Source organism: Procambarus clarkii, chromosome 68, assembly GCF_040958095.1.
Source record: "Procambarus clarkii isolate CNS0578487 chromosome 68, FALCON_Pclarkii_2.0, whole genome shotgun sequence".
Lineage (NCBI taxonomy): Eukaryota > Metazoa > Arthropoda > Malacostraca > Decapoda > Cambaridae > Procambarus > Procambarus clarkii.
The window spans coordinates 22,549,662-22,569,017 of NC_091217.1; the positions used below are offsets into that span (position 1 = coordinate 22,549,662).

The 19,356-nt window shown below is 38.6% G+C and overlaps 1 long non-coding RNA gene across 2 annotated transcripts in view; it reads left to right on the plus strand.

Moving 5' to 3' along the window:
* The first annotated feature begins 210 nt into the window (after positions 1-210).
* LOC138355701 (uncharacterized) overlaps positions 211-19,356 on the plus strand; it is a 106,284-nt gene continuing 87,138 nt past the window's right edge. Inside the window, exons 1-3 of one of the 2 annotated variants that reach the window (XR_011223989.1) lie at positions 4,935-5,073; positions 5,765-5,871; positions 8,535-9,104. This is a non-coding gene — a long non-coding RNA (uncharacterized lncRNA). Of the gene's footprint in view, positions 303-4,934; positions 5,074-5,764; positions 5,872-8,534; positions 9,105-19,356 lie in introns of those variants that run through there. The other variant, XR_011223990.1, reaches the window with a different exon arrangement.

Consider the following 19,356-nt stretch of genomic DNA (forward strand, 5'->3'; position numbering starts at 1 on the left):
AAACACTCTATGTAATTAAAGGGACCTAGTCTATGGAACTCACTCCCTTATAATGATTTGAAAAGCTGTCCAACTTCTGCCATATTCAAAAATAAAACCAAAAAGTACCTGTAGTACTTTTTAAGTACGAGGGAGTAATGCGCAAAGCGTCCCTCACCTGTGACGTCACAGCGTCACCTGACGCCATATCAACACATCGGCCATTTTGTCGTCAGTTCAGTCATGGCGAGGACTAACCCTTCATGCAAACTGCACCTACTATCAAGAAGAAGAAGATTTTGTGTTCCACCGATAGTATTATCGTAAGTAAGCACTTATATTTTATATTTTATTAAATTAATTGATTCTATTTTTCTGTAATAAAGGTCCAAAGGGTTGTTAAGGAACAAGGGTGTAGCGATACCGACGCTCAGTGCGCTCAACTCACACCAAAGTATCACCTGTGTAGCTTCTGTAATTAGTGTTAATTAGTTATGCTATAAGATAATGAAGCGAGTATAAGATTAACTCGCTACAAGGGTACTGTGTTGGGAGGTGAGGGCTGTTACTGGTGTCTGTGGGGATGTGAGGACTTGTACCAACCACTATCACCACCAGTACCTTGTCTTGCATCCTGCTTAGTATTCCTATTGAGATATGAAGTATTATTGCATTCATATAATTATTCATTCATTGTCATTACTATTTTTATGGGCTATGTTCTGTTACCCTAATGCTTTTTACCCCTGGGCATGTCCATTTACTCTCCAGCCCTTCACAAGCCACTGCTGCACCCCCTCCATGCCCATACTTACTGTGCTTATTCTTACAGGACTGCACTGCATTATGTGGTGCTCACTGCCTGGACACCTTGATACATGCATTATAGGGTTCTGGTAGTTGTTCTACTCACCAAGCCCTTCCAAGGCCAGGCTTGACATGTGAGAGCTTGGTCCAACAGGCTGTTGCTTGGACAGGCCCCTCAGGCCCACATATCCACCACAGCCTTGTTTGTCCGGCACTTCAAAATCAAATGTTTATTTACGTAAGGTACATACATATTTTTAGGTAAGGTACTCTTTATTTGGGTAAATTTATCTTCGTAGTATTTAGCTTTGGCTCGTCTAATTATCTTGGATAGCAATAACGAGTAATTCTTTGAGAATTCTTTGGAGACAATTCCAAACCTATACTTCTCCCAACCTATACTTCTTCTCAAGGTCATCTTCACTTCTTGAAGATGTTCAGGTTTTCTCTTGAAGATGTCGACGGTTGTTCCAGCAATACTGTATTTCTTTTATTGCTGAAAACCTGTTTTCAGCCATAAAAAAATAATCCTGAATCCAGAAAAAAATCCCTTTTGTATCGTCTGGAAATTTTCAAATATTGCTGATCAAACCTGAGTCTAAATTATTTGTATATATTATGAATTACAGAGGTCCCAGGACAGGGTTTTTAGGCACTCCACTTACATTTTCCCACTCTGACTTAACCCCCATTTATACAAACTCAGTCTTATCTTTTAGCTAATAATTTATTGTACACACCATACTCAGCCTGTGTAGGGTAGTTTATTGTGCATGTGTAGTATATATATTTGTGTAGTATATTTGGTATATTTAATGCCTCTAACCTCTCCTCATAGTTCTTGTCCTTCAGTTCTGGGAGCCACTTAGTAGCATGTCTTTGCACCTTTTCCAGTTTGTTTATGTGCTTCTTAAGATATGGGCACCATACAACCGCTGCATATTCCAACTTTGGTCTAACAAAAGTCGTGAACAATTTCTTGAGTATTTCGCCATCCATGCATTTAAAAGCTCTGAATATTATCCTTTACCTGCAATTGGTTGTTGCTGTATTTATAGAATATGATTTGTTCTACTTTACATTTGTTTGTTCCTTTTTTTCAAAATTTCTTTCTGCCTCTCTCCTCACTGCCGTGTAGTTGTTTCTCTTTGTATTACTGGTATGTTTGGGGGTTTGGCCTCTTCGTATATTGATTCCATTTTTGTGTCTTTTGGTCTCTGTCCGTCTTGAAATTTCAGTTGAACAAATCCTGTTTCCTAGTTCTGCATCTTTGTTTTGGTATAAATGTTTTTGTTCCTTTATCATATATTTCACAAAATTGACATACTGTGCATTAATTCATCTCAATTACTTCCTTTCCTAACAGCAAGCCTTTCCAGTAAAATTCTTTGAATTCTTTTCTGACTTCTGGCCTAATGTTTGTTTTATCCTAGTGTGTATGATGCCTAGCGTGTGTCTGGTGCCTGTTGTGTTAAACCGAAGATAAATGCATAAGTATAGGTCAGTAATTTCTCCAGCTTTGAAAGGGGCTTTCATTATGCAGCAGTATTCCACTCTAGAGAGCACTAGCGTCTTGAAAACTATCATCATCGGTATAGCATCTCTAGTGTGAAAAGTTCTTGTTATCTATCCTGTCATTTTTCTTGCAGTTGTGACGGCTACTTTATTGTGTTCTTTAAATGTAAGGCCTTCTGACATCAGTACACCCAAATCCTTTACGTTGCTTTTCCGTTCAATGTTATGATTTGACTGAGTTTTGTAAGTGGTTTCCGTTTTTATATTTTTTATTTTTTCCGTAGCGCATGAGCTGAAACTTATGTTCGTTAATCACCATGTTATTTTCTGTAGCCCATAGAAAGACCTGATTTACATCTGATTGGAGGTTTGCCGTGTCCTCTATGTTGCCTACTCTCGTGAAGATTCTAGTGTCATCTGCAAAGGATGATCAAGTACTATAGGTTGTGTCCTTGTCTATGTCCGATATGAGGATGAGAAAAAGTATTGGAGCAAGCACAGTACGCTTGGGGACTGAGCTCTTTACGGTTGATGGTCCAGATTTTATTTTGTTGACTACTACACATTGGGTTCTATTAGTCAGGAAGTTGTATATCCATCTGCCTATTTTTCCGGTAATTCCTTTTGAACGCATTTCATGTGCAATAACACAATGGTCACATTTGTCAAAGGCTTTTTTTTGTCAAAGCGTTTTGTTTGTCTTCCATGGCATCTAGTGCCATGTCAGAGTGGTCCAGCAACTGTGATAGGCAAGAGCGCCCTGTTCTGAAACCATGTTGTCTGGGGTTATGGAGATGCTGTGATTCCATGTATTTTGTGATCTTACTTCTTAGCATTCTCTCAAAGATTTTTATGATGTGCGATGTTAGTGCTATCGGTCTGTAGTTTTTTGCCTCTGCCTTATTTCCTCCTTTATGGGGCGGTGCTATCTCTGCTGTTTTTAGTATGTCAGGGACAATGCCAGTATCTTGGCTTTGTCTCCAAAGAATGTGAAGGGCCTGCGATAACGTTTTTTACAGTTCTTGATGAATATAGAGTTCCAAGAGTCAGGGCCTGGTGCAGAGTGCATAGGCATACTGTCTATGGCTTCTTCAAAATCCAGTGGGGATAGGATCACATCTGATTTATGATTTGATGTTGGTATCATATCCATGAAAAATTCATTTGGGTTATCAATCAGATGGATGGAGAGCTACACTCGTGGTGTCCCATTTTCCCAGCACTCTTTGTCATATAATGCTTTGAAACTTTTGACGGATTTGGCCTCCACCACCTTCTCACCTAACATGTTCCAACCGTTTACCATTCTGTTTGCAAAAGTGAATTGTCTTACATTTCTTCGGCATCTTTGTTTAGTTCGTTTAAATCTATAACCTCTTGTTCTTGAAATTCCAGGTCTCGGGAAATCTTCCCTATCAAGTTTATCAATTCCTGTTACTGTTTTGTACGTAGTGATCATATCTCCTCTTTTCCTTCTGTCTTCTAGTTTGGAATATTTAATGCCTCTAATGTCTCCTCATAAATCCTGCCCTTCAGTTTTGGTATGAATGTTTGTGTGCCTTCATCGTATATTTTGCAAAATATGGAATACATCTCATTTACTTTACTTTAAGAATATGGTTCGATCAATTAAAAACCCTCTTGTTCAAATTGCAAAGAGACTGAAAGAGATGCAGCATGCTCAATGGATTATATATTAGTGATTATTATTAGGATTATATATTAGTGAATCATATTAGTGATTCAATTATTATGGTCATAAAACAATAAACAAATAGTTTTGGTGTTATTACACTCTATTCACAGGTTATATATAAGTATCTGCATGTTTTGTTCACCATTACAAACCACTAAGTTGGTTTGATTTTTGTTGAGATTGTTATTTATGATAAGATTCCTTACGTTATCTGAGAATGAAGCTATGTCGGTATTGGGAAATCTATAGATGGCACTTATAGTCAAGGAGGATTTAAGGGATTTACTGGAGAACTTGGCAAAGGTATATTCACAATAGTCGTCTCTATTACTAATGAGACTATTGCAGATGAAGGTATCTTTGTAAGATATTGCTATGCCACCTCCTTTTTTTATTAGGCCTGCAGTTGTGAATGGCTTTATTATCAGCCAAGTTGTAGCATACAACATAGCATATATATGTATATGGATATGGCATACATATATATATATATATATATATATATATATATATATATATATATATATATATATATATATATATATATATATATATATATATATATATATATATATATATATATGTTATGTTACAACATAACAGGCCAATTACACTGGATTAATCTTTGTGTTTAGATAGGAGATGCCTCGTATGGGCCAATAAGCCTTCTGCAGCCCCTATGTTTATCCCTTATGTATCCCCCCATGTTTTCACCTTCATTGTATTATCACCTGACCTAATGCGGGTATAAAATCAACTAATATATATATATATATATATATATATATATATATATATATATATATATATATATATATATATATATATATATATATATATATATATATATATATATATATATATATATATATATTCAAAATTCGTCAGTGTACTACATTTTTGTTGTTGCTTTTAGGTGATGCTTTTAACCAGTGTACGTGGGTCTGATTGTGCAACCACAGTTCGAAGAATAATGAAGATATGAACAAACGGCCTGTGGTCACTATACAGTCTGGAAGGGCAAAAGAAGAAATTGGCATTTCTACAAAAACAAGAACTATATAATGTTATTTTAAGTAAGTAACCAAAAAATTCAATAATTTTTTTAAAGTTTAAAATTCACTTAAAAATGTAAATTTTAAGTTAAAAAAATTTAACCAAAAAACTTGATATTTTTCATATTTGGAACCATTCCATAATCCCAAGCATAAATGATTATATTTCTATCACTTGCTCTTAAGATTGTTTCATTTAATAGAGGTTGGGCATAATTGTTCTCTGCTGCTAATAGAACTGACTGACTTAGCTATAGGAAAATGTAAAATTAATTGGTTTATCCATTACAGTATTTTGCAGTTTATTTCATGATCCTGTGCTTAATACTTGCATAAATAGTAGATTACAAAATGCATTTTTATATCATTAGTATTGAATAATAATAATGCAAATAATTGACTTATAAATGATGTACAATTAATTGGTAGGTGATATTATATTATTAATATTTTTTCATTCTTGCAAAGCCTTAACAAAGTCATTAACATGTTAATATAAACTTGATCACCTTCCACTTATTTTCTCATGTGCTACCTACATGTACAAAACCTTATTCCTAAATGCATATTTTGTTCTGAAACTTGTCCTTTATATGTTGTGTATCACCATCTCTGGAGAGTTTTATCTGATTGATGTATAAATTACTTTTAATTTTACAGAATATTATTGTTATACTGAATTTATTATTATATAAATAACTTAATTTTACAGAATCATCTATCAACGCACATCCACAAGTTGAGGAGGAGGATGTGACCTTCCAGATGTCTGAAGTACTGAAACAGGCACCAAACAGGCCTGGTGGATCTAGGTACAAGGTAAAATAATTTAATTTTTTTTTTTTTTTTTTACTAATTGTCCGATATATATATATATATATATATATATATATATATATATATATATATATATATATATATATATATATATATATATATATATATATATATATATAAATATATATATAATGTGTCGTACCTAGTAGCCAGAACGCACATCTCAGCCTACTATGCAAGGCCCGATTTGCCTAATAAGCCAAGTTTTCTTGAATTAATGTTTTTTCGACTACCTAACCTAACATTTTCAGCTACCTAACCTAACCTATAAAGATAGGTTAGGTTCGGTCATATATCTCTATTAATTTTAACTCCAATAAAAAAAGAATTGACCTCATACATAATGAAATGGATAGCTTTATCATTTCATAAGAAAAAAAATAGAGAAAATATATTAATTCATGAAAACTTGGCTTATTAGGCAAATCGGGCCTTGCATAGTAGGCTGAAAAGTGCGTTCTGGCGACTAGGTACGACATATATATATATATATATATATATATATATATATATATATATATATATATATATAATATAATATGTATGTGTGTGTGTGTGTGTAATTACCTAAGTGTAGTTAAAGGATGAGACCGTCTTCCCAGCACTCTTTGTCATATAACGCTTTGAAACTACTGACAGTCTTGGCCTCCACCACCTTCTCACCTAACTTGTTCCAACCGTCTACCACTCTATTTGCGAAAGTGAATTTTCTTATATTTCTTTAGCATCTGTGTTAAGCTAGTTTCAATCTATGACCTCCTGTTCTTGAAGTTCCAGGTCTCAGGAAATCTTCCCTGTCGATTTTATCAATTCCTGTTACTATTTTGTATGTAGTGATCATATCACCTCTTCTGTCTTTTAGTTTTGGCATATTTAATGCCTCTAACGTCTCCTCGTAGCTCTTGCCCTTCAGTTCTGGGAGCCACTTAGTAGCATGTCTTTGCACCTTTTCCAGTTTGTTGATGTGCTTCTTAAGATATGGGCCAACTTCTGTTGTTGGGCACCACACAACAGCTGCATATTCTAGCTTTGGCGTAACAAAAGTCATGAACAATTTCTTTAGTATATCACCATCCATGTATTTAAACGCAATTCTAAAGTTAGAAAGCGTAGCATAGGCTCCTCGCACAATATTCTTTATGTGGTCCTCAGGTGATAGTTTTCTATCTAGAACCACCCCTAGATCTCTTTCTTTATCAGAATTCTTTAAAGATTTCTCACATAATGTATAGGTTGTGTGGGGTCTATGTTCTCCTGTTCCACATTCCATAACATGGCATTTATTAACATTAAATTCCATTTGCCAAGTGGTGCTCCATATACTTATTTTATCCAGGTTTTCTTGAAGGGCATGACAATCATCTAAATTTCTTATCCTTCCTATTATCTTAGCATCATCAGCAAACATGTTCATGTAATTCTGTATACCAACTGGTAGATCATTTATGTAGACAATAAACATCACTGGTGCAAGAACTGAACCCTGTGGTACTCCACTTGTGACATTTCTCCAGTCCGATACATTGCCTCTGATTACTGCCCTCATTTTTCTATGTCAGAAAATTTTTCATCCATATTAGAAGCTTACCTGTCACCCCTCCAATATTTTCCAGTTTCCAGAACAACCTCTCTATGTGGAACTGTCGAATGCCTTTTTTAGGTCCAAATAGATGCAGTCAACCCAACCATCTCTTTCCTGTAATATATCTGTTGCTCGATCATAGAAACTGAGTAAATTCGATACACAGGATCTTCCAAATCGAAAACCATACTGTCTGTCTGAAATTATATCATTTCTCTCCAGGTGTTCTACCCATTTAGTTTTAATTATTTTTTCCAATATTCCAATTCCAATTTTTTCCAATAATGTGTGTGTGTGTATGTATATTTGTGTTGTTGAATATGACCGAAAGTCAGTCTTTCTGCCCCTCTCCTTACTGCTATTGTTGTTTCTCGCATCTGTGTATTGCTTGTATGTTTGGGCAATTTTTCCCCTTTTCCTAGTTCTGCATCTCTGCTTTAGTATAAATTTTGTTGTGCCATTATCATATATTTCACAAAACTTGACATACATCTCAATTACTTCATGTCCTAACAGCAAGTGTTTGTCAAATTCCTTAAGGAAATATCTGAGTTCCCCATAATGACCTCTCCACAAGTCAGGTTTTTCAACTGCTTCAAGCTCATTTTCTTCCAGATTATAATGCATTGCATACTTTATTCCCAAAAAGACATGGTCACTTTTACCCAAGTGACCATGTCACTTGGGTAAAAGGAGGGAGGTACCAAAGGAGGGAGGTACTGAATGATAAATATATCTTTCTCTTTCCTGGTAAATATAATATCCAGCATGGAGGGAACATCCCCTTCCCTCATCCTCGTAGCTTGTTTAACATGTAGAAACATGAATGTTTACAGGGTGAGGTTTACGAAATTATATATATATATATATATAATTGGTCTCTGGTCTATATATATATATATATATATATATATATATATATATATATATATATATATATATATATATATATATATATATATATATATATATATATATATATATATATATATATATAAAGTTTGTGTGTGTGTAATTTATATAAATAAATAATTAAATATTAATTTTGTTAATATCTTTTCAGGGAAAACTTGCAAGTACAATTCGTATACAAGAGGGGCAACAAGAGCCAGAGGATGTCTACTAAGAAAATATATAAGTCTTTATCCTCACACTCTTGATATATGGTCTTCTCTGGTCTCTTTATTTTCTCTCCTCACAAATGTCCCTTTTTTTATTTCTTTTACGTTTCTCTCCTGTTTTTCTTGTCTTTTAATCTCTCCTTTCCTCCTCTCTTCTAACACCTCTCGTTTCCTGTCTCTTCTAGCTTCTCTCTTCCTTTACTTTTTATATTTGTGGTATTCATTTATGTCATTTTTATCTTGTATATTTTTCTTGTATCTTTTTCTTATCTTGTGTTTCTCTTCCCCTTCTCTTCAATGATTTCTCATTTCTCTCCTCTCTCTGTTGTTTCTGTTCTGTCTTCTCTCTCCTTGCCTTAATTTTGTTCTGTCTCCTCTTTTGTTGTGTGTGTGTGTCTTTCTGTCTCTGTCTGTCTCTCTCTCTCTCTCTGGCTCTCTTGCTCTCTCTCTCTCTCTCTGGCTCTCTCTCTCTCTGGCTCTCTCTCTCTCTCTCGCTCTCTCTGGCTCTCTCTCTCTCTCTCTCTCTGGCTCTCTCTCTCTCTCTCTCTCTCTCTGGCTCTCTCTCTCTCTCTCTCTCTGGCTCTCTCTCTCTCTCTCTCTCTGGCTCTCTCTCTCTCTCTGGCTCTCTCTCTCTCTCTCTGGCTCTCTCTCTCTCTCTGGCTCTCTCTCTCTCTCTGGCTCTCTCTCTCTCTCTGGCTCTCTCTCTCTCTCTCTCTCTCTCTCTCTCTCTCTCTCTCTCTCTCTCTCTCTCTCTCTCTCTCTCTCTCTCTCTCTCTCTCTCTCTCTCTCTCTCTCTGGCTCTCTCTCTCTCTGGCTCTCTCTCTCTCTGGCTCTCTCTCTCTCTGGCTCTCTCTCTCTCTGGCTCTCTCTCTCTCTGGCTCTCTCTCTCTCTCTGGCTCTCTCTCTCTCTCTGGCTCTCTCTCTCTCTCTGGCTCTGTCTCTCTCTCTCTGGCTCTCTCGCTCTCTCTGGCTCTTTCGCTCTCTCTGGCTCTTTCGCTCTCTCTGGCTCTCTCTGGCTCTCGCTCTCTCTGGCTCTCTCTCTCTCTCTGGCTCTCTCTCTCTCTCTCTCTGGCTCTCTCTCTCTCTCTCTCTCTCTCTGGCTCTCTCTCTCTCTCTCTCTCTGGCTCTCTCTCTCTCTGGCTCTCTCTCTCTCTCTCTCTCTCTGGCTCTCTCTCTCTCTCTGGCTCTCTCTCTCTCTCTCTCTGGCTCTCTCTCTCTCTCTGGCTCTCTCTCTCTCTCTCTCTCTGGCTCTCTCTCTCTCTCTCTCTCTCTCTCTCTCTCTCTCTCTCTCTCTCTCTCTCTCTCTCTCTCTCTGGCTCTCTCTCTCTCTGGCTCTCTCTCTCTCTGGCTCTCTCTCTCTCTGGCTCTCTCTCTCTCTGGCTCTCTCTCTCTCTGGCTCTCTCTCTCTCTCTGGCTCTCTCTCTCTCTCTGGCTCTGTCTCTCTCTCTGGCTCTGTCTCTCTCTCTCTGGCTCTCTCGCTCTCTCTGGCTCTTTCGCTCTCTCTGGCTCTTTCGCTCTCTCTGGCTCTCTCTGGCTCTCGCTCTCTCTGGCTCTCTCTCTCTCTCTGGCTCTCTCTCTCTCTCTCTCTGGCTCTCTCTCTGGCTCTCTCTCTCTCTCTGGCTCTCTCTCTCTCACTCTCTGGCTCTCTCTCTCTCTCTGGCTCTCTCTCTCTCTCTGACTCACTCTCTCTCTGGCTCACGCTCTCTCTCTCTGGCTCTGTGGCGCTCTCTCTCTCTCTGGCTCTGGGTCTCTCTCTCTGGCTCTCATATTTCATTTGATTTAAAAATGTCTGAGATTTTTTACTTAATCTAAGTTATATTGCATGGTGCTAATATGAATATTATACATGACTGTTTTTTCTTTTCTTTCTCTTTCTCCCTTTCTTTCTTTCTCTTTCTTTCCTTCTCTCTCTTTTTCTTTCTCTTTCTACATGAATATTATACTTGACTGTGTTTACATTCACTTGTAGATTTTTATTTTTAGTTAATTAGTCCTAAACTTTTGATTAATAGATTTTTATTATTAGTCATAGAAAAACTATAGTGTTATATGTATACTCGGAAAATTTTACTTGTTTTAGTTTTAAGTAACAATAACTGCTTATAACGTCAGACTGATCTCAGCATGACATGAATCACAGGCTGCTTGATCACAAAATCTATTGTGTTCACATATTGCATATATAGATTTTTAAATTTTTACTTTTATATTCTGTTATTGATATAGTCTATATATTTCGAGCTATTACATATATTTTGTTGTATTACTCATTCTTAATTAAATAAATATAATATTTTAATTCTCTTTTTGTACCCTATTTATTTGTAATTTACACATACATATATAGGATGTCCATTTCTATCTCAGATATGTCTTCTTTCTTTCTCTCCCTTTCTATTTCAGATATGAATTACAAAATTATTATACCCTAATTTACCCTAAACGCTTTAATGTAGGTAATTATAAGATCATAAAATTTTTTTTAGAAATGTTAATTATATACGTTCTAAGGTTGTATATAAAAGTTCTCAAAAAACCTTTTCTAAACGTAATTATAAACGTGCTGAAAACAATGAAATGTCGTTTTTAGGATGTTTTAAAAACATGAAAATGTTTGCTGGGATATATATATATTAGTATATTTTGGTAGCAGTCTTTCCTGTAGACATATATTATTAAATATGACCGAAAAAGTAAGATTAATAACGCCAAGAAATCCGGACTCCACCTGCCAAAGATCATTGGGGAATATAAACCTGGATATGCGTATGGAAATGTCAAGACGCACAAGCCTGGAAACCCACTTCGGCCAATAATTAGCCAGATATCCACACCCACGTACAGACTGGCGAAGCGACTCAACGGCCTGCTGACTCCTTATGTTCCTTGCGCCTTCAGCCTGAAGTCTCCAAAGGAATTTGTTGACTTACTGCGGGCACACGGGCCACAGGGATAAGAGCCTCGTTGGACGTAGAATCGCTGTTTACCAACGTACCTGTGGACGAGACAATCGGAATGATAGCCGACAGAGTGTATCGTGATCCAGCCTGTACTCCTCTTGACATACCAGAAAATATTCTGAGGAAACTACTCCAAGCTTGTACTAAAGAGGCACCCTTCTTGAGCCCGGATGGGCACATGTATAAGCAAGTAGATGGGGTCGCCATGGGTTCTCTCCTAGGTGTCCTGTTTGCAAACTTCTACATGGGTACCATCGAGCAAAAAGTCTTAGTCGACATGAACTTGAAACCGGCCATATACTGCAGGTATGTTGACGACATTTTTACACAGGTACCTGATGTCAGACATCTGCAGGAGCTGAAGGAGGCATTTGAGCAGAGTTCCGTGCTGCGTTTCACTTACGAGATGGAAAAGGATGGGAAGCTGCCCTTTCTAGATGTAACAGTCATGGAAAAGGGCAGAGGTTTCCACACTGCAGTCTACACTAAGGAAACAAACATAGGAATGTGCCAAAATGCCAACAGCGGCTGCCCAGACAGGTACAAGAGGAGTGTTGTTAACGCATATGTCGACCGTGCTCTCAGCCACAGCTCAGAATGGAAGCAAGTCGACGAAGAACTCTGTAGGGTAAGGCAGGTCCTAGTCAATAACGGCTTCTCCAATGGTTTCGTTGAAGACATCATAAGAAGGAAAGTGAAAAGCCATGCAACCTCTGAAGAGACAACTAACACAACACCTATACCCCCTATTAGACTATTTTACAGGAACTTCTTTTCCACAGCTCATAAAACGGAGGAAAGGGTCCTGAAAGATATTGTTAATAGAAACGTTATCCCTACAGACAAATATCAGAGGGTACAACTGACGATTTACTATAAAACCAGAAAAACGGCCAGCCTACTCATGAGAAACTCTCCAGACACAAAACAGAACGCTTTAAAAGAGACTAACGTCGTCTATGCCTTCAAATGCCCACTTGGGGACTGTAAGCTCCAAAAAACCCCAGTATATAGGCAAGACCACAACATCTCTTTCTAGGCGTTTAACGATGCATAAGCAACAGGGCTCCATTAAGGAACATATAATCTCTTTCCACAACCAAACCATCGCCAGAGAAATCCTAGTAAACAACACAGAAATCATCGATAGATTCAGCGATAGCAGGCGGCTTGACGTTTGCGAGGCACTACACATCAAGAAGTCAACACCAGCAATCAACAGCCAATTATTGCACAACTATATTCTACCCACCTCAAGACTCCGCTCCAATATAGAAGCATCAAGAAATATGGACCAATAGGCTTTCTACAAACACTTCTATTCAATATCCATTGCTTCGTGTTCTGTCTTGTGTTGATGAAATTAATACCCTATTAATACTCTTGTTCTGTCTTGTGTTGATGAAATTAATACCCTATTAATACCACATTTTGTTCTGTCTTGTGTTAATGCCACATCACCCCTTCCACCTCACTCAAATGTAGATATAAAATCGGAGATACGTAAGTTCTATTCAGTTGTGTATTTGTGAACTAAAGTCTTTGAAAATGTAATAAGTTTTACGAAATGCGCCCGTGTCGCGTCAGACTAGAAATAAAAATGAATTTTGGAGAATTGATTTTTGATTTACCTCCAACAGTGAAGCGTAATGTACGAAAGATTGAGAAAATTCGTGTTAGAATATATATATATATATATATATATATATATATTAATCTTCACTTGTGTTTATGCAAGTATAGGCTTATAACATGGACACGAGTTCTCTCACATTGACAGTGGCTTGATGAAAAATGCAGACTAACCTCACACTTATCTAGTGCCCTCAGGAAGTGGAGATATTTGAGATGTATATATATCTCGAAGTCTCTACTTCTTTTGTAGGGTCTGATGGTGTAGTGGGTTAAAGCGTACTAGCTATGGCAGCTACTGGAAGGTAGTTGTGCTTTCTGGGTTTGCGTCCCACTGGTGGGTGTTGTTCAAAGATTGTTAATCTTCACTTGTAATTTATGCAAGTATAGGCTTATAGCATGGACACGAGATCTCTCACATTGACAGTGGCTTGATGAAAAACGCAGACTAACCTCACACTTATCTAGTGCCCTCGGGAAGTGGAAATATTTGAGATGTATATATATCTCGAAGTCTCAACTTCTTTTGTAGGGTCTGATGGTGTAGTGGGTTAAAGCATACTAGTTATGGCAGCTACTGGAAGGTAGTTGTGCTTTCTGGGTTTGAGTCCCACTGGTGGGTGTTGTCCAAAGATTGTTAATCTTCACTTGTGGTTTATGCAAGTTTAGGCTTATAGCATGGACATGAGTTCTCTCACATTGACAGTGGCTTGATGAAAAACGCAGACTAACCTCACACTTATCTAGTGCCCTCGGGAAGTGGAGATATTTGAGATGTATATATATCTCGAAGTCTCTACTTCTTTTCTAGGGTCTGATGGTGTAGTGGGTTAAAGCATACTAGTTATGGCAGCTACTGGAAGGTAGTTGTGCTTTCTGGGTTCGAGTCCCACTGGTGGGTGTTGTTCAAAGATTGTTAATCTTCACTTGTGGTTTATGCAAGTATAGGCTTATATATATATATATATATATATATATATATATATATATATATATATATATATATATATATATATATTTATATATATATATATTTATATATATATATATATATATATATATATATATATATATATATATATATATATATATATATATATATATATATATATATATATATTTATATGAGGTGAGGGAACAGATTAGGGTGAATTAGTATGTTTAGGAAATAAACTGAAATAAGACAGTATTAACTTACTTATGTCCTGGTGAGGGGGTTGAGCAGGTGTGAGGCTGTGAATCCTTAACGTTGTGTTAACTGGGCATGATATTGTCTCGTAGCCCTCCATCTGCTGGCTCTGCCGCCCTTGTTGAAGGGGCGGGGGATGGCCGCGAGTGGCATCTGCTCTAATTAGCTCAGTGTGGGATGGATGGGATACAGACTCGATGACGTCTATCTGCTCCCTCCGTCAATTGAGGTAAGGATTATAACCTGAAATGGAGCAAAATGATATTCAGCACGGGTGAATGGGGAAAATATGTTTATTATGCATGTGTGTTTGCTTGCAAGTGGATGTAATACAGATACGAGAAGTATATTTATATATGATACCTAAGTTTATGTGAAGTTTCATTCCGACGATGACCTCGCGGGGCAGGTGAGCAATAAGGACACTTCACGGTTTTGTAAACTGAAATTGGAAAGAACATATTTAAGTGTGTGGCATGTAATAGCCCGAATGAGTAAATATTCACACACTATAAGAGAGATAATAGTTTACACATGCGATATTTTACCTGTGGATGCAATAAAATGAACTGTAAAATATTAAATTAGAATAACACTCATGGTTATTACAGAAAATCTGCTGACATCGCTTGCATTTGATGTCGTAATGGCCTAGGGGGCGGTTTTTCACAGCTTGTGCATTGCAGCCGAAATAGTTGATTTGGTGATGGAATATAAAACATACCGCATTTCATGCAGGCGGTTGAGGTTCGTCTTTCCATGACGCGGAGCTGTATGGTGTGTGTGTGTGTAGCGAATGAAGACTCGCAGTGAACTAACGACGCGTTTGTGTGTGAGGGGAGGGAAACGACCCCGGTCAAATGAGAAGTGATTGATGGTTGACAGGTGAGGGCCTGCTGGCGGAAGTAAGAACGTCGCCCCTCCTTAATGATTCCGCAGTGATGGGAGAGGCCTGTTGGGGTGAACATCTCCAAGACTACTCTGAAGACATCGAAAAACCATTAAGGTATTAGACCACATCCCTCCTCCTGGACTCTGCTCTCTCCTACCCTCCTCCTCTCACTTCCGGCCGTGGGCTTAGCTCCAAGAAAATAATGGATGTCAAAAAACCACAAATGACCCTAAGCACTCTCACGCCAAGGGGAAGCTCCCCTCACCCATCCCCAAACAACATATCCGCCTATGTTGGGATCCCTCACACCTACACACAGCCTCTACATAGCTTACTTACTATCACATAGCCCACATACTCTCCTACACCCCTAACAACATGACCCCCCATCTTTCCTCACTGCATACCCAAACACCGGACGCTCACACGCGTCCGACACGCCACAACTTCAGGGAAAATCCCCCAAAACTCATCGCGCTCCACCTGCCCAGATGCCACGCGTCGCTCTAGTCGCGGGGGGTCCCACCCGCCCAGATGACGCACGTCGCTCTAGTCGCGGGGGTTCCACCCGCCCAGATGGCGCGCGTCGCTCTAGTCCCACATTTCATTACTCACACCCACCTGTTGATGGTTCCCCTACACCCACCTGTTGTTGGTGCCCCCACAACTACCTGTTGCTGGTGCCCCCTGTGATGGTGTTCCCCCCATATATTTCTCCCACGCCTGCTGTAAGAGTCATGTCCACTTTACCCGAGCGTTCTCTACGTCGCAGGCATCAGTTTGATATATGTGGGAGAGTGTAGTGTTCTCGCCTTGCCGAGAAATTTGTAAAAGAAGAGTACTTTGGCCTGTGGTATAGGCCCTTTAGGAAGCTAATATAGCGCTGGCTCCTCTGTTTTGCCGCCAAAACTGTGTGACATCAGTGACACCAGATTGGTCACCGACAGCGACGTGGCACAGGGAGCCAATGAAAACCTCCCAAGGTGAATCTGACGTCACGAAGGAAGGGGGGTCCGGTCAGTGCGCGACTCTGGTGCCATCAGTCTAAGACAGCACGTCAAAGGAGGTTGGACGTGCGCTGGGGGGTCCTGTCAGTTGGATAGTTTACCCCGTCTCCGGAGGACTTACGTATCACCAGCGGTCTGCCAGCACCTGTGGGGTCTTCCTTAGTTCATGTGTTGGACCAGAGAAGGAATTGACAGAATATTGAGCATCAAGTGCTCCATGGAAAGGTGTTGTGCAAGAGGGGAGTCTAGACAGCAATGTATGCGACGGCTGATAGCTTCACAGTGATGACGTAGTGGCTGGGCCAATTCTCCGTGAGGGAATCAGTCTGACACGACACGTCAAGGTGGACGGATGTGTGAAGGTTGATCCTGTCAATCAAACAGTAATACGCCACTCCCGTGGATCTTACGCGTCACCCGTAGCCTGCAAGTACGCCAGGAGGTCTTCTTTCATTCCATGTGTGGACCGAAGACGGAATTGACGGAATATTGAGCGTCAAGTGCTCCAGGGTCGGGTGCTGTGCAAGTGAAGTCTAGGCAGTATCGTCTGGGACGTCTGATAGCTTCACAGTGACGACATAGCGGCTGGGCCAATCCACTGGGAAGCAGTGAAAGAAGACACTAATTGGGAATCCATACGACTGCAGCCGAGATGTAGGTGGGGAGCCGTAGTTGGGAGGAGAAGTTGACGCCCGGGAGACCGACTCCAACCCTACAAGACGTGGAGGAGGAGCAGGGACCCGCGGAGGACAGAACACGGAGACGACACGTTTATTTTGGGACGTTGATTGAGTTCCTGGAGGACACGACAGGGTGTGTGTGGGGGCGTTCCCTACACGAGGCGGGAGCCTGGACCAGGAGCTACAACTCAACTCTCACCGGAGGATAGGTGGAAGTAGGTGATTCTAGTTTCCCTCCCAATTCCCCTTTAGTCAGCTATATTATATAGCCAGGGTATTTTGTATGTCGTGAGCATGGCTCACCTATGTCACAGTAAGGCACAAGTGTGCAGAGTGGAGCTACATAGAGCACTCACGGTATCTATTATTATTATTGGTGTGTGCAGGCACCCGGAGTAATTGATGAATTTACTGTGTTGATAATGTCTTTCATGAGACTTTAATATGATCATTTAGTGAGAGAATATATATATATATATATATATATATATATATATATATATATATATTCTCAGATATATATTATACTTCTCAGACTATTATGGAAGGCCCGATTTGCCTATTAAGCCAAGTTTTCATGAATTAATTGTTTTTCAAGTACCTAACCTACCTAACCTAACCTAACCTAACTTTTTCGGCTACCTAGCCTAACCTAACCTATAAAGATAGGTTAGGTTAGGTTAGGTAGGGTTGGTTAGGTTTGGTCATATATCTACGTTAATTTTAACTAAAATAAAAAAAAAATTGCCCTTATACATAATGAAATGGGTAGCTTTATCATTTCATCTGAAAAAAATTAGAGAAAATAACTTAATACTAAAAAACTTGGCTTATTAGGCAAATCAGGCCTTGCATAGTAGGCTGAGAAGTGCGTTCTGGCTATTAGGTACGACATATATATATATATATATATATATATATATATATATATATATATATATATATATATATATATATATATATATATATACATATATATATATATATATATATATATAAATATATATATATATATATATATATATATATATATATATATATATATATATATATATATATATATATATATATATATGTCGTACCTAGTAGCCAGAACTCACTTCTCAGCCTACTATGCGAGGACCGATTTGCCTAATAAGCCAAGTTTTACTGAATTAATATATTTTCTCTAATTTTCTTCTTATGAAATGATAAAGCTACCCATTTCATTACGTATGAGGTCAATTTTTTTTTATTGGAGTTAAAATTAACGTAGATATATGACCGAACCTAACCAACCCTACCTAACCTAACTTAACCTATCTTTATAGGTTAGGTTAGGTTAGGTAGCCGAAAACGTTAGGTTAGGTTGTCGAAAAAACATTAATTCATGTAAACTACGCTTATTAGGCAAATCAGGCCTTGCATAGTAGGCTGAGAAGTGAGTTCTGGCTACTAGGTACGACATATATATATATATATATAAATGTACCAGTATTTGGTGTTAGGCTATGTGCCCAGTAACTATATTATTACTATTATTGATATCTATGATTTATCTATATATATATATATATGTCTATGCTTGTGTATTGAATAACCATTCATGTGGGCAGTGATCAATTGAATATTTGCCCACGGAAGGAATTACTGAGAACTCCAGTAATATATACTTGCATGCGTTATCATTAAATGAGGTGCAGAGGGTTATACGCTGATAATGAATTATTGTGTTCATTAATATAGAAATGTGTGATTGAGCTCAAGATCAGTGCAGTGAATCATCTGCGTTCTATTGCCATTATAGCAGTAATCGTGTTGTGTGTTAAAACAGTGATAGTAGAGAATTTAAAGAAACAGACGCCTCACGCCAGACAAACAGATAAACGAACATTCGCACGGTGAGAATCGCCCAGCTGATTTTGACATTGACGTGAGGGGGAGCATTGCCAGCTTGGCGAGTTCATGATTATATGTGGGAACGAGCGACTTACGCATGAAATAGCTGTTTACTTGTTGATATGCGGATGTGTTGTCTTGAGTTTTAAGTAAAACACAAAATACCTTGGCGTTTGTATCATCCCCTCCATATTTCTTGTGACTATATAATACATGAAAGGAAATAGAGTGATCGAAATAAATACCTGCCTGATAGCAGACCTATTAGTGTGCTCTTGCCACTGTTACCACATTTCAACAAAACCACTGACATGTTACTGGACACGGAAAACACCAGTTGCCGACCTTGTGGTTAGTAGTAGAGCCTTCTGTCAGCGCGGGCACACAGCAGTTAAGAGAACAAGCTGTGTTCTCACTCATTCTCGATCAGAGGCCGGTTGGGATTGACTGGGATACTCTCCTGGCGTAAAGTGACGCCGCGAGGATAGAGTGAAGACCCGCAGGGCTACGGTGAGTGACCATGGGT